Here is a 15,613-nt window from a genome sequence, read left to right as displayed (position 1 = left end):
AGAGCCAAACGAGAAAAGCGTTGAGCGGTCTACGCGCACCGTTTGGAAGTAATGTTGCTGGTTTTACCTCCCAATGACCTGATGGTGTCGTTTGAAGTTAGAGTTATGAAATTTTTCGGAATTTCGACGGTTTGTCGATATTTCGGCCCAAAGTCTATTTTTCTCATCTTTTTCTATATCAATTTTCTTTATCTAGAAAGTAGCTAGATAAAGGAAATAGATTAGGGTTTTGAGACAACTTTTGAGAGATTCATTTCTTGCGTATTGTGGGAGCTCTATTGAGCTAGGGTTTGAGTGAGGCCTCTTGTTCTTGATTCTTGATATCTCTTGTAAACTCTCTAATCTTTGCTATAAAGGAAACTCGGCTCTTGTGTGGATGTAGGTAACATTTACCGAACTACTTAAATCTTTGTATCTCTTTGCATTATTTACTTTCTTATTTATTGTTTGCTTGTTATAGGTGATGATAAATTAGTGATTTTGCTTGTTTGAATTTGTTGTGATAACTACCAAAATCTTGGGTGGGTGATTTCCTTGGTGTGAGCTCCAAGTTGAAATCATTTGGGATAGAAAGTAGCTACATTGAGGTGTGACTTTCTAGTGAAATCTCTCAACAAGTGGTATCGGAGCACGGTTTTGAATCATTGGAACAAGGTGAGTGAGGAAAGACTCCACCTTTAGCATTGAGAGCTAGGTGTTTGAAGAAATTCCTCTGAGAGGTTCTCCACCGTTGTTTTGGTTCAGTGGAAGTCATGACAACCGAAAAAGAAAGCTACAAGATAGAGAAGTTTGATGGAACAAACTTCGGCTATTGGAAGATGCAAATCGAGGACGTACTCTATCAAAAGGATTTGATGGAAACATTGATAAGTGAAAAACCCGATGAGATTCCGCAACACAAATGGGATTTGCAAGATAAAAAGGCATTGGCCACAATCCAATTGAGTCTCTCGAAGTCGGTAGCCTTCAATATTAAAACCGTTAAGAAGACGGCGAAGTCTCTCATGGAGGCACTTACTACGATGTATGAACAACCCTCGGCTGCGAACAAAGTCTATTTGATCACCAAGCTATTTAGTATGAGAATGTCGGAGGGGACCTCCTTCAAGGATCACCTAAATGAATTCAACCAAACTAAGGACCAATTGGAGTCGGTTGAGATTACATTTAGCGATGGGGTGCTAGCTTTGGCGATACTTGGACAATTGCCTCCAAGTTGGAAGGCGACTATGGCGGCTATTAGTGGCTCTACGGGAATGACCAAGTTGAAGTTTGAGCACGTTGTTAGTATGGTACTAACCGAGGAAATCCTGAGACAGGATTGTCCTTCATCTTCGGGTCAACCTTCGTGGTCGAGATTCAAAGACCGAAAGTAGAGGAAGAAATTCAAACAGGAGTCGTATTTAGAAAAAGTGGAGGGGGAGATCAAAATCTCAAGCCCCCCAATTGCAAAGCGTTGAACACAATCCTCGAGACATAAGTGAAATTGTATGTTACAATTGTGGTAAGCATGGCCACTATAGTAACAATTGCCCAGCACCAAGAAACAACAACAACATTAATAAGAACAAGAAAAAGAATCAAGAAGCTAATGTTGTTAATATGGTAGATGATGCTTTGATATGTTCGATGGAGCATAAGAAGGAGTCTTGGGTACTTGATTCCGGCGCATCTTAATTTCCATGCTACCTCACATCAAGAGTTCCTTGAAAACTACACCGAAGGTGACCTTGGAACGGTCTTTCTCGGTGATGATCAACCTTGTGACATTGTCGGCAAGGGTGACGTGCATGTCAAGATGAATGGCTCGCCATGGTTATTGAGGGACGTCAGACACATTCCGGATTTGAGGAAGAATTTGATTTCTGTAGGGCAATTGGCAAGTGAAGGATTTGTTACAGTCTTCACCGGTGATACTTGGAAGGTCTCGAAGGGTTCAATGGTTGTTGCAAATGGTAAGAAAGATGGTACTCTCTACATGACTGCACATGGTTGTGAGTCGATTGCCGTGGCACATGGCAAAGAGGATCCGAATGTTTGGCACCGCAAACTTGGTCATATGAGTGAGAAAGGAATGAAAATCCTTCACTCTTCTGGTAAACTCCCAAAGTTACAGTCTACTAAAATTGACTTCTGTGAGAACTGTGTATTTGGAAAGCAGAAGCGGGTGAGTTTTCAGAGAATGGGTCAGACTCCGAAAGCTAGAAGGCTTGAGTTGATTCATACAGATGTATGGAGGCCAGCTAATGTCTCTTCACTTGGCGTAAAATCATATTTTGTGACTTTCATTGATGACTATACTAGGAAGGTGTGGGTCTATTTCTTGAGACACAAGTCAGAAGTATTTGAAGTGTTCAAGACTTAGAAGGCCATGGTTGAGAATGAGATAAGCTTGAAAGTAAAGAAGCTGAGATCCGACATCGGTGGAGAGTATGAGGATTCAGGTTTTAAGAAGTATTGTGCTGACAATGGCATCAAGATGGAAAAGACTTTGCCAGGGACACCTCAGCAGAATGGGGTTGCAGAGCGGATGAATAGAACACTGACAGAGAGAGCTAGGTGTATGCGTACACTAGCAGGCTTGACCAAGCAGTTCTGGGTAGAAAGTGTTAGCACAGCAACTTACTTGATCAATGGAGGATCATCAGTACCTTTGGATTTAAAGAATCCAGACGAAATATGGAGCGGGAAGGATGTGAACCTTTCCTATTTGAAGGTGTTTGGTTGTGTGTCATATGTCCACATTAGTGACCAAGCTAGAAGCAAGCTTGATGCTAAGTCACTAAAGTGTACCTTCATCGGCTATGGCAGTAATGATTTTGGGTATCGCTTTTGGGATGATCAAAATCGGAAAATCATTCGTAGTAGAGATGTTGTGTTTAATGAGAAAGTGATGTACAAGAACAGAGATGAAGCACAAACCAAGGAATCGGGTACAGAGAGTGGCACAGAGTATGTTAAGTTGAAAAACTTTGTTGTAAGTCGTGGTATAGTGGGAGCCCCACAGTCAGAGGATGATAGTAGTAGTGACTCAGAGAATAATGAGAATACTACACCACCGAGTCCATCTCCACCTCGTGCCCCAAGGAAAACATCCAGGCCACATGTACCGAGTACGAGATATCCGCCCTCCACCTATGTGAATTACTTACTACTTACTGATGGTGGCGAGCCTCAATGGTATGATGAAGCATTGGAGGCTAGTGATGCAAGCAAGTGGGAGCTTGCTATGCAAGATGAGATGAAGTCCCTCATCTCTAATAGCACGTGGGAGTTAGCCAAACTACCCATAGGCAAGAAGGCTCTACAGAACAAATGGGTGTTTAGAGTCAAAGAGGAACATGATGGTTCCCAGAGATACAAAGCGAGGCTAGTAGTCAAGGGTTTTTCGCCAGAAAAGCGTGCATTGACTTCACGAGATATTCTCCCGGTGGTGGCCCGAATACTATTCGGTTAGTGTTGAGTATTGTTGCAGCGGAAGATTTGTATCTTAAGAAGTTGGATGTTAAAACTGCCTTCCTCCATGGTGACCTAGTTGAAGAAATTTACATGCATCAACCGGAGGGTTTCATCAAGAAGGGTAAAGAGAATATGGCATGCATGCTTAGAAAGAGTTTGTATGGTTTGAAACAAGCCCCTAGGCAGTGGTACAGGAAGTTTGATAACTTCATGCAAGGAAATGGCTACTATAAGTGCAACGCTGACCATTATTGCTACTTCAAGAGGTTCGACTCCAGCTACATCATCCTATTACTATATGTTGATGATATATTAGTAGCGAGTTCTGATATGTCAGAAATAGGGAGATTAAAAGAGAAGTTGGCAAGTGAGTTCTCTATGAAGGACTTGGGTGCAGCGAAACAGATTCTAGGGATGTAGATCGAGGAAGAGATAAAGTAAAGGTATTCGAGTTGTCTCAGTCGAAAGTATGTTGAGAAGGTATTGAAGAGGTTCAACATGGGTAGTACGAAACCAATTTGCACACCTTTGGCAGTCCACTTCAAGTTGTCCAAAGAACACTCTCCCAAGACTGTTGAGAAAAGAAACTTTATGGAAGTCTTATGTATGTCATGGTTTGCACGCGTCCGGATATAGCCCAAGCAGTGGGAGCTGTCAATCGATTTATGTCTAATCCTGGCAAGCAACATTGGGAAGCCGTGAAGTGGATATTGAGATATCTAAGAAGTACCACAGAGAAATGCCTATGTTATGGAAGGGGTGTTGTGAACCTGCAAAGGTATGTGGATGCCGATTTTGCAGGTGAGGTAGATCGCTTGAAGAAAGCACTCTTGGTTATGTCTTTACGATGGAGGTGCTACCGTGATGAGTTGGATTTTCGATTCTGAAGATTGCTTTGTCTACCAGAGAAGCAGAGTATGTGGTCGTTACAGAGGCAAGCAAAGAGATGATCTGGTTACAGGGATTGATGGAAGAACTTGGGATGAAGCAAGAGAGGAGTGTGTTATCACGATGGCGGTCAGTGCTATACATCTTGCTAAGAATTCGCTTTTCATTCTAGGACCAAGCACATTGGTCTCCGGTATCATTTTATCCGATCTCTGTTGGAGGATGAGGTTTTGGCACTTGAGAAGATCCGAGGGAGTGAGAATCCGCTGGGATATGTTGACCAAGACCGCGTGCTCATCGAGAAGTTGAAGTTGTGTTCAACCCGGTGGGTCTTCTTGATTGAAGACCATGATGGATGAGCCGAGTGTTTCTTTAGTAAATTGGAATTGGATGGAGTTGTTACAATTGAGATATGATGTGCATGTAGAATCTCGAAGGTTCCAAGTGGGAGATTGTTGGGCTGCGGAACCGTCAAGCGAATGAAGCTCTGGTATCTCACCAGCAAGCTTGAACGACATGTGGGCATCATGTGGGAAGAGAGCCAAACGACTTGGTGAAGTCGTTTGAGAAAAGCGTTGAGCGGTCTACGCGCACCGTTTGGAAGTAATGTTGCTGGTTTTACCTCCCAACGACCTGATGGTGTCGTTTGAAGTTAGAGTTCTGAAACTTTTCGGAATTTCGATGGTTTGTCGATATTTCAGCCCAAAGCCCATATTTCTCACTTTTTTCTATGTGTACCTATATAAAGAAAATAGATTAGGGTTTTGAGACAACTTTTGAGTGATTCATTTCTTGGGTTTTGTGGGAGCTCTATTGAGCTAGGGTTTGAGTGAGGCCTCTTGTTCTTGATTCTTGATATCTCTTGTAAACTCTCCAATCTTTGCTATAAAGGAAACTCGGCTCTTGTGTGGATGTAGGTAACATTTACCGAACCACCTAAATCTTTGTGTCTCTTTGCATTATTTACTTCCTTATTTATTATTTGCTTGTTATGGGTAATGATAAATTAGTAGTTTTGCTTGTTTGAGTTTGTTGTGATAACTACCAAAGTCTTGGGTGAGTGATTTTCCTGGTGTGAGCTCCAAGTTGAAATCATTTGGAATAGAAAGTAGTTAGATTGAGGTGTGACTTTCTAGTGAAATCTCCCAACACTCTTGTCTAAAGTGTCTTCATTAGGGGTGACTTCGGATCGGATTAACCTCCTTCAGAATTTTTCCAAAAATTTTTCGGAACCTAATATGCTAGCCAAATCCGATCCAATTTTTTTTCGGATTCAAAATATATTTCCAATTTCAAAACTTTCGGAAATTTCGGAATAACTCGGAAATTTCGGAATACTTGGTAAATTTTCAAAGATCTCTTTACTTTCAATTATTTTTGGAATATCATACGCTAATGTTCATTGTAGGGAGAGAAAACCATGTCCACAACACCAATGTACCAACAACAATACGCACTTATTTACTGAGAAAACCCATTTTCATTCAAACAAGTGATCCAAGAAAAAACATGAAAAAGAACCTGCAGCCACCAATAGCAAGCATTGCATTCTGTTGAGGTCTGAATATTTGTAATGTTTCAATCTTTTTTCGTGTGTGGAAATTGAAGCGTGAAGTGTCTGCATAAATAATGGATTATGATCTTGGACTCTAAGTAGCTTTACATAATATTCTATCTATTGGAATTTGGCTTTTGGATTGGTTTGGAAGTCATTGTATGACTCAATGACATTTTTTTTCATATCATTGTTGTTATGGTAGACGGTGTAATGACAGAGTGGTCCAATTTAAGTGGGAAAGCAGCGGCTAGGTTATGTTTTTGTTTTGTTTTTGGAAGTAAAAAACTAGAAAATGTATGAACGGTCGAGATCTAATCAAGTGGATAGTGAGAGAAGTATATATTTTCGGAATAAATTGGCAATAATATCGGAAATTTCGGAATTTTCGGATCGGATCGGATTTTAGAATTATATCCAAATCCGATCCAATTTTGTTTTCGGAATTTTCGGAAATCGAAAAATCGGCCCATGAAAACTACACCCATAGCCAAATCAATTTCGGGTCGGATTTCGGAAAAATCGGAAATTCGGCAAAAAGAGACACCCCTAGTCTTCATAGAAGCACATCAATGAGCAAAAACTGTGTCATTGCGTCTTGGGGGTCTGTCAGGAATTGACCCAGGCTTGAATTTTGAAGCTTCATGCCCTGCCAGCTCAGGGGTCACCGGACTATTGCTTTGAATGAGCATTTGTTTAAGATCATAAATACATCTGAGTCGTGAAGAGTTAAAAATGTTGTTACGGTTCCTGTTTTACCTGCACGCCCTGTCCTTCCAATACGATGTGTATACATTTCAATATTCCCAGGCATATCATAGTTTATAACATGGGCTACGTCACGTATATCAATCCCACGCCCTGCTACATCTGTGGCAACAAGAACATTGAACTGTTTATTTATGAAACCGTCAAGACTAATCTCACGCTGCTCCTGCGACTTCCCTCCATGCAAAGTAGTCACACGATACCCCGCCTTATCCAAATTCTTGGAGAGATAATCAGCAGACTTTTTAGTATTAATGAACACGATAGCAGTCTTATCGCCAAGATCATTAAGCAGCTTCTGCAGCCTAGGCCATTTATCTGAATCCTTGATCATAATCACATGCTGCGTAATAAGATCAGTTGCCTTTCCAGCAGTACAAATAGCTACCATGACAGGGTTCCGTAAATACTTCCTAGCAAGTCTCTCCATAGCTGGTGGAATAGTTGCACTAAACATATAAGTAGTTCTGTAAATCCTCTTCTCGTCCAGCTCTTCATCCTCATTCTCAGGTTTCAAATTGCTAGAAGGCATAGCATCTAACACTCCAACAACCTGAGACTCAAAACCCATGTCAATCGTTCTATCAGCTTCATCTAGTACCACATAATTACACTGATTCAAAACTGCATACCGCCTCTCCAAACAATCAATAAGACGACCAGGAGTCGCAATAACAACTTCACAACCCTGCCTAATCTTAAACCCCTGTTCCTCAATCGACTACCCACCAACAATAGACATAACCTTAATACCCAAATAATGCACAAACTTAACAGCCTCATCCTCAATTTGCTGCGCAAGCTCTCTAGTAGGAGCCATAACAACAGCATAAGGACCCTCAGCCTCATTTTCCTCACTCATAGGTGGCAATCTAGATATATAAGTCAACATTGGAAGTACAAAAGCAGCAGTTTTACTTGACCTAGTTTCCGCAATCCCAATCACGTCTCTCTGCTGCAACCCAAGTGGTATCGCCACCGTCTGAATAGGAGAAGGTGTCTTATACCCGGCTTTATCCACCGCCTTCAACAACTCCGTAGTCAACCTACTTTCCACCCAACTCCTCATCGGCCTCGGTATCCTAGACCCTTTATAAGAAATATTAAAATCTTCCCTAATTATCCTCCAATCCCGTTCCGTCATTTCCTCCAACTTCTCCTCCGACCAATGCCTATCAACTCTCATATCAAACGTATCATAAACCTCCGCCGCCTCCTCTTTCTGATTCTGTAGAGCAGCTTCCTCAGGCCGTTCCTCAACACCGTCTTTCTTCCTAATCTCTTCTCTCATTTCTTTCTCATTCTTGGCAGCAAGCTTTTTCTGCTCCCTTCTATCCATACCAGCACGAAACCCTCTCCCAAATAAAAGCTGTGCTTCATGTGGGTTATGATAAAGTATATTCATATCACGTGACGTGTCTTCCGTATTTTCCCAATCAAACAAGAATCTGAATTTCTCACTCGATTTAATAACTCTCTTTTTCGGTTTCTTTGTTCCTAAATATTGGTCTTTAATTGCGTCCATCTCTTTCTCACATTCTCTTTCAGCTTGTTTTTCTATTCTAGCTCGTTCTCTAGACCGGTTCTCTTCTTCGCGTTCCCAATCCCGGGTTCAACGGTCCGAGTCACGAGAAGAGCGATGGTGACGAGTGGGGCAATGGTTGGACTGGGGTTTTGAGGTGGAGCCGTTTTGTTCTTGGCGGCGTTTCAAGTCGGCTGCGTGTTCGTCTTGGCGGCATTGGATGGCTATCTTTTCGCGTTCGGCTTTGGTTAGGAAAACGATTTTTTTGGAATTTGGAGTTGGGGTTGTGAGGGTATCTTCGGAAGAGCGTTTCATGGTGAATGATCTCTTGGAGAATTGCAGGATGGGAAGTTGAGGATGGAATTTATTAGAAACTGAAAAATTAGGTAACTGGAGTGTTCCTTTTGTTTCTTTTAACAATACTACGTTCAGTTTTGGGCCTATGAGATTACGGCCCAAGGACAAAGCCCAACAATTACTTGATTGATTATATAACCCGCCGAAAAACGACTACCATCTTGGATTTTGTTGTTTGGGCTTTTGTGTTTCGTTTTACTATTGGACTGTAGATCAGAACTAGGAGTTGCTCCATGTCATTGGGTTTTGTAGGACCTTCGAGTGGTTTGATGTATAGGGTGTCAATGGGATGATCTATTGAACCTACTTGTGTTGTTGTTCTTCAAGGAGATTTTAGGCTTTGTTATCTTCTCTAGTTGATCCTTGTAAAGACTAAATGTAGTGGTTGTTATTTCTTACTCTAATTTAGGTTCTAAGTTGTATTTCGAGACTCGTTATTTATGTACCTCTTTGAGGGGATGTAATTGTTTCGACCCCCACCTACGTGGCAAACATCCATTAGTAAGAGTCTCTATTTTATTCATTTAATCGACAGGGCTAAAGTCCAATTTGCAATATCATGGATCAATGTATAGGCCTATTAACGCATGTGTCTAAGGCTGAATCTTAGTCACATGACTTGCCACTAATGTACATTGATTTATGTCCATATTCATTTCTTATCAAAGAGATAATTATCAGTTGATAGTTATATTCTATCACAATTACTCAAGCAACAAGATTACTTGAGCTACAAGGACTCTCTACTCTACCTATATAAATACCACATTATTTTTCATAAGGAACTACGTGGAAACTTGATCCCTAGATAATAGATCTTGGAGTGCGGGCGACCATTATTTGGTTCGATTTCATCTCCCCAACATCAAATTCCTCTGTTTCTTAGTGTGTTCTTTACCATTGCTCTCGTTGTGTTGAAGCAGTTTACTGCTGAAACATAATTGGCGCCGTCTGTAGGGATTTTGAATCCATTATCACGTGAAACAATCAAGATGGTAAGCACAAGAAGCAAACCGAACAGTCAACATATTCCTCCTGCCAATAGGAATCGCAACCCTCGAAATTCAAATCGGCCAATGCAAGAACCGTTGAACAATCAAGTTGCTCCTAGTGGTAAGATCAATTCTCAACATCCAACCGTAGCAGCGCCACCGCCACCACCACCACCACCGCCTCCACTACCGCCACTCCTAATACGGTTGAGCGTGAGTTACGACAAGTCAAAATTTTAAAATAGGAACTTGAGAAGGAAGCTGGCAAAGAGGCAAAGGCTGGTGGACGAGGCTACAAATTCAATAACATCAGGCGACCACCAAGGGATGCAGGCCATTCCAGTGTATGGGACCGTCTTGAAAATCCACTTCATCATCCTCAACAACGTGTTATTTCTCAAACACAATCAACCAGTGCACACTCTAAGAGTAATGATCCTATTACCCGTACTTATAGGGAGAATCGGATTGGCAGGGATAACTACTACCCTAGACATGTCCGATCTCAAATGGAAGATTTACCTCTGAGAAGCAATTTCAGGGAAGACTGCCATCCGAGATATGTCCGACATGACTGGGAAGGCGGGCATCCCAGACAAGAGCAACAAAACATATAGAAGTGGTATAATTATACCGACCACCCGGCCAAGGGTGACTATCGACCTAGACAGGCTGGTTACAGGGATAGACAAAGACAATCACCGGTCGGAACTGATCGTGCGTACCGCTAAAGATCTCTAACTCCAATAAGAGGTAATGGAAGGTATCCTTCTCCACATGGGCACACGACCGGGCCCGGTTGTTCGAGCTAATACTTTAACTCTATGAGAACAACAGTTTGAAAGAGTTGATTGCAAAAGAACTTAACGATAGAGAGTCGAGGGATGTAAGAATGAAAAACTTGATACCAATGATGGTACTTGATAAGTTTTCGCTCGACATTCAGGAAGCTTACCACCATCCCGAATTCAAACAACCCGATTTTGAACTTTATGATGAGTCGGAAGGAGATACTGGCTTGCATGTTCTATCGTTCAAAAATAAGTTGGTGTTATGGGGTGGAGATGATCCGCTTCATATGTAAGCTCTTTCCATCAACTCTAAAAGGAGAAGCATTACCGGGTTTAGTGAGTTGCCTTCAAGATCAATTCACCAATACAATGAACTAGAAAATCGGTTTGTTAATCGTTTCGCCACAATTGCAAGGCGCCAAAGGATGTCGACTCACTTTTGAACATCAAGCAACAACGGACGAAAAGTTACGTATTTTTGTTACTAGGTTAAGCGCAAAGAAGACCGCGCTACCGCGAAATGGCGGTACAAACGCCCAAAAAAGGCGCCACGGAAGAAAGTATAAGGAAAACTTCATCCCAGATTGGACCGACGGCGAGGGAAGGCCGACCTCGCAGATTTGCAGAAAATCGCCATCCTAGACAGGTCCGTCCAGACAGGGAAAAAAGGCGTCACGGAAGAAAGTATAAGGAAAAACTTCATCCCAGACTAGACCGACCTGACAGGGAAGGCCGACCTCACAGATTTGCAGAAAATCGCCATCCTAGACAGGTCCATCCAGACAGGGAAAAAAGGCGTCACGGAAGAAAGTATAATGAAAACCTTCATCCTAGACTAGATCGACCTGACAGGGAAGGGCGACCTCGCAGATTTGAGAAAAACTGCCATCCCAGACAGGTCCGACCAGGCAGGGATGAAGGTATCACAGAAACAACTAGAGGGAAGACCACAATCCCAGACAAACTACCGACCTAGATAGGTTGGTTACACGCAAAGAAAAATACAATCTCCAGTTGGACCCGAAAGTGTGTACCGCCTAAAATCTCTAACTCTTGTAAAAGGTAATGGCAGGTGTCATCTTCCACATAGGCTCGACCGGGCGTCAATGCATTTTAAATCTTCTGGGTGAAATGGATTTCACTCTTCAATACAATTTTTTCCGATCTGCTGGGAAAAATAATTGAGGCTTATATCGATGATATAGTCGTTAAATCGAAAGATACTGAGACTTTAAAGAGGGCGGCAACTTGGAACATTGATTGTAAGATGGCATTGCAACAACTGAAGAAATATTTGGGCAGTCCTCCTATATTGACAAGTCCTTCAACGGGTCAACCTAGTGGCATGTACCTGGCAGCTACAACTCAATCTGTTAGTGATGTTCTTTTCATTGATGATGGTAGACCCGTCTTTTTTTATCAGAATCAAGTAGATTAGCCGAATGGGAAAGTTATCTTAATGCATATAGCATTGTCTTTGAAAGTCGTACTACTGAAAAAGGACATGCTCTGGCTTCTTTGGTAGCTGATTTTCCGATTGATGATTCTCCTATTGACGATTTTTTGCGCCAGGAAGATTCTATGGAAGACATTCTGCCGCCAATAACTGGGGGCGATGAAGACCAACTTGAAAACGCAATTCCTAAACCCATTGACCTATGTATTGTTTACTCAGATGGCTCCCATAATAAATCTCGGTCGGGAATTGGATGTGTTTTTGTTAAACCCGGCGGAGAAAAGATTGGGAAATCTGTGCAACCTGGCTTCGCTGCTTCAAATAACGAAGCTAAGTATGAGGATGCCATTTGTGCCTTGAGAACAGCTTTGACACTGGGGGCGCGAAAGCTCCAGTTATACACGGATTCTCGCCTTGTTGCAAATCAGTTTGGTGGGTCTTTTAAAGCAAGAGATGAGCGTATGGCGGCTTATCTTAGTTTGATACATAGTCTTGTTCGACAATTTGATAGCATCTCTATCACTCAAAGACCCCGAAATGACTTACGTCATGCAGATTCATTGTCTTATCTCTCCGCCGCCGTTAGAAGCGAAGGGCTTGACACATCACTTTTGCAGTCATCTTTTCGTCAATCTAAGTTTGAACGCTTTTACGTTCGCTTAGTTCATTACTATTATTACGAAAAAAAATCTGACGAAGTTACCACATTTAGCTTTGTCAGTCTAAGTTTGAACACTTTTACGTTCGCTTAGTTCATTACTATCATTACAAAAAAAATCTGACGAAGTTACCACATTTAGCTTTGTCAGTCTAAGTTTGAACGCTTTTACGTTCGCTTAGTTCATTACTATCATTACGAAAAAAATCTGACGAAGTTACCACATTTAGCTTTGTCAGTCTAAGTTTGAACGCTTTTTTCGCTCGCTTACTCATTACTATCATTACGAAAAAAATCTGACAAAGTTACCACATTTAGCTTTGTCAGTCTAAGTTTGAACGCTTTTATGTTCGCTTAGTTCATTACTATCATTCTGAAAAAATCGGTGAAGTTACCACATTTAGCTTTGTCGGTCCTAAGTTTGAACGCGTTTTTTACGCCGCTTACTCATTACTATCATTCTGAAAAAAAAAATCGTGAAGTTACCACATTTAGCTTTGTCAGTCTAAGTTTGAACGCTTTTTACGCTCGCTTACTCATTACTATCGCTACGACAAAATCGGACGGTTACTACGTTTAACCGCTAGTCTAAGTTTGAAGCGTTTTTACGCCGCTTAGTTCGTTAATATCATTACGACAAAATCGATGAAGTTATCGCGATTTAACTTTGTCGGCCTAAGTTTGAACTTTTTTACGCCGCTTAGTCCATTACTATCGTTTGACAAAATCTAACGGTTACCACGTTTAGCCGTCGGCCCTAAATTTGAGCGCTTTTATGCTCGCTTAGCCTAATTTTGCAAAGTTAAGCACGATTGGTTTTTTTTCTACATGGGGGCGTCTCGTTCTCTTTCATTTCAATTACATAAATCTACAACATTGTCAGTATTCCGCAGGTATGTTATCTGATCGACACAACAACAATATTCAATAGCAAACCCATTTTTATTTATTTTTCATCAAAAAAAGTTTTAGCTCTATGGTATTACATTCACACAATTACCTAATCAATTGTCTCTGTCAATTATCTTACGGTCGCTCGAGTAAATCTTCGTTTTCTTCTTCGAAATCTGCATTCGCTTCGCTTAACACTTTCGATTAACTATCTTCCACATTCATTATTTTTTCTAAGGCATTGCGCCGCTCTTTCTCAACGAAACTTTTCGTCAGCTTCATTATTTTTTCTAAGGCATTGGGCCGATATTTCTGAGAGACACTTTTTGTCGATTTTTCTGAGCAAAAATTTTCTCCGACTTCTTTATTTATTTTACGGCATTGCGGCGTGATCACCTTGAGCAAAACCTTTCTTCAACTTCTTTATTTTTTCTAAGGTATTAAGATCTTTCCACTCGAAATTTTTCATCAATATCTTTTGCTCGTAATTCCTCCGTTTCAACCTGCGACAAAAATACAAATCTTTTCGTCACTTTTTCAGACTTAACCAAAATTTTACGATAACTGATAAAAAATTAAAAAAAAAAATACTAACATATCTGTTTCCGACACCGCTTTGTCATATTCTCCGCACTTTTCTCCGTTTTCTTCTTCGACAGGCCAAATTTAAGTTTTATCGAAACTCAATAATTTAAGCTTAATATCCTAGCCGATCCAATTTGAAGCTGCTCGATCCTGAGCTAGATTATGTCGTGGCCTCTTCTATTCGTTATATCTGTCACTTTCTTTCCACCTCACCAAGTCTACGATCGTCAACGCATCTTCTTCTTCTCGATTATATTTCGCCCGTATAGTACAGTCGTTTCTACCACTTAAAAAAAAAATCGGGTCAGATAGCTCAAAAACCGGGTTTACTAACTCCACAAGGGTGAACCGGGTCAGATCAAGGCAACACCGGTACGGTGCCCCTTCTTTCCTGGCGCTGCACCATATCTTGTTTGGTTGTAACATGTTTTTGTATATATTGGCACCATCAGTATCACCCTCACCATCTTCTCCAGCAGGTCTTGAGGGGGTTCATTCAAAATAAGAAAAACCAAAGTGAATATTTTTTGTCGCCACCTATGTTTGACCTTTACCAGCCAAGGTCTATAAACAAAGAACTATCAAATATTCTTTGTAGCAAGAACGATGGCAAAAAGATATTTGATGGGACAAATGAGATTGAAGGCTTATGAAGGAGTTCCTCCTCATTATGATAAGGTTAAGAGGATGATCGAAACGATGTTGCAAGTGGATTTTATTCGTCTCATGAAATTGTTGTATAGTGTCGCGATGTATCGATAAGAGCCCAAAACGTAGTTTTAACCCCTTAACAATCGTATTTTTTTAGACCAATTATGTGAATAATAAGTAAGAGTTAATAATCGACGACACGTGTTTTATGCATTTCGGGCTTCAAAGTCCATTATGTGCGAAATGTGCCACATTAGCGAGATAAAGGAGCAAAGGTCGGTTGCTAAGGAGTTACGTGATTAAAGGCCAATTTTCAAGAAGACAAAACCTCAGTAAAAGCCCGGTCAAAAGATGAAAAGTCAAAGTCCACGCGGCGTAAAATTAATACAAAGTCAACAGAACTTCCGAAGACCATATCTTTGGACTCAGACCTCGGAATTGGGCCTACCTTATGTCAAAACGACCGGCTTGGAAAGAGCTTTCCAATGGTTCAAGACTTGACCCAATCAGAGGAGCAAAAGTGGATGAAAAGTCTGTCGAAGTCAACTGCAGCTGAAGAGGCCTTTTTGGACTGAAAGTATTGGGTTTTGGGCCTGATTCTCTGGCCCGAAACATGGATCCAAGCCCATACACGATTTTTGGATCTGAACATATAAAAACCAAAGCTTAGCTCTTTGTTAATAGTAGATAGTTAGGTTAGAAAATAAATTAGGTTAGGAAGCTAATGTTAATGGAGTTTAGGGTTAGAAAAAGATAGATCTAGATCTAGTTTTGAGTTTTATCCCATTAATTAATTAGTTTTCATACCTTGTTTTAATATAGATTATTGAATCATTGTTACTTTTCATTAGATTAAATAAGTTAGTTGTTTTTGATAATCTAGCTTCATTTTCCATTAAACATCTATTGCAATTCATTAATTTAGTATTTGTCACTATTAGTTTAAATCAATTCTTATATGAGTAGTTTCCTTTTAAATTCTAACAAGCAAAGTTCAACCCTTTATACCATGTCTTGTTTGATTTGCTTGGGAAATGATA

General features: G+C 40.8%; 1 pseudogene; it reads right to left on the bottom strand.

Moving 5' to 3' along the window:
* Positions 1–6,202: 6,202 nt before the first annotated feature.
* Positions 6,203–8,693, bottom strand: LOC147515745 (DEAD-box ATP-dependent RNA helicase 21-like; annotated as a pseudogene).
* Positions 8,694–15,613: the final 6,920 nt, after the last annotated feature.

This window comes from Coptis chinensis, chromosome 2 (assembly GCF_015680905.1).
Source record: "Coptis chinensis isolate HL-2020 chromosome 2, ASM1568090v1, whole genome shotgun sequence".
Lineage (NCBI taxonomy): Eukaryota > Viridiplantae > Streptophyta > Magnoliopsida > Ranunculales > Ranunculaceae > Coptis > Coptis chinensis.
The sequence above is the reverse complement of the archived record's forward strand: the minus strand, read 5'-3'. Positions and strand labels throughout refer to the sequence as shown.